This window comes from Dipodomys ordii, unplaced genomic scaffold (assembly GCF_000151885.1).
Source record: "Dipodomys ordii isolate 6190 unplaced genomic scaffold, Dord_2.0 Scaffold55, whole genome shotgun sequence".
NCBI classification, from domain to species: domain Eukaryota; kingdom Metazoa; phylum Chordata; class Mammalia; order Rodentia; family Heteromyidae; genus Dipodomys; species Dipodomys ordii.
Genome location: NW_012267271.1, coordinates 1,603,920 through 1,604,760, shown reverse-complemented (window position 1 = coordinate 1,604,760; position 841 = coordinate 1,603,920). Strand labels below are relative to the sequence as shown.

General features: G+C 56.0%; 1 protein-coding gene across 1 annotated transcript in view; it reads left to right on the top strand.

Annotated features, from left to right (window-relative positions):
- Positions 1–841, top strand: part of Nr5a1 (nuclear receptor subfamily 5, group A, member 1) — a 22,383-nt gene that overhangs the window by 3,369 nt on the left and 18,173 nt on the right. The gene's annotated exons all lie outside the window — the stretch shown is intronic.

Here is an 841-nt window from a genome sequence, read left to right as displayed (position 1 = left end):
CGGGGCGCCTCCGTCTCCCCAGGTTTTCTCTCAGTGTCTCTGTCGTGTTCCCTGCCTCGGTCTCCCTTGGTGTCTCTGACTCCTCATCCGCCTCTCCTAGGTCTCCTCCATCTCTCTCGGCTCCGGTTCCGTCTCTTTCGTTACCTATCAATTTCCTGTCTGTCCGTGCGTCCATCTGTCTGTGTATCAGTTCTCTATCCATCTATCAGGAATCTATCCATCTACCATTACCCGTGTATATCATCTATTTATCCACCCATCGTCTTTCCACCCGTCACCATTTATTTGTCCACTACCATCTATCCACACGTATTTCCACCCTTCAGTTTGCCTATCTATCTATCCATCTACCCACCCATCCACCCACCCACCCACCCATCCGTCCGTCCGTCCGTCCATCCGTTCATCCTCCCATCCATCCGTCCGTCCATCCGTCCATTTACCCATCCATCCATCCGTCCATATGTCCGTCCATCTATCCGTCCGTTCGTCCAGCCATCATCTTTGGATCTCGTCTCCCCAGGTTTCTCTGGCTCTGCTTCTGAGCGTCCCTGTCCCGGGATTTTTCTCCGTGGAGCCGCGTCCGTCGGGGTCTCTCGCTCCTTCCCTTGCGGGGTTCACCGTCTCTGCCCCCCTCGCCCCTGTGGTCCCCAGAACGCTCGAACCCGCGTCCCACTCCGCCTGGGGATCACCGGCATCTCTCTCCCCCGCGCCCAAGCCCATCCCGTTTTCTCAGGATCGGGGTTTGTTGTTGTTGGTTTTTTTTTTATTTGTTGTCGTTGTTCTCAGACAAACGAATCGGGATCGAAGCGCATCGAATCCCGGGGTCCCGGATCGGGCG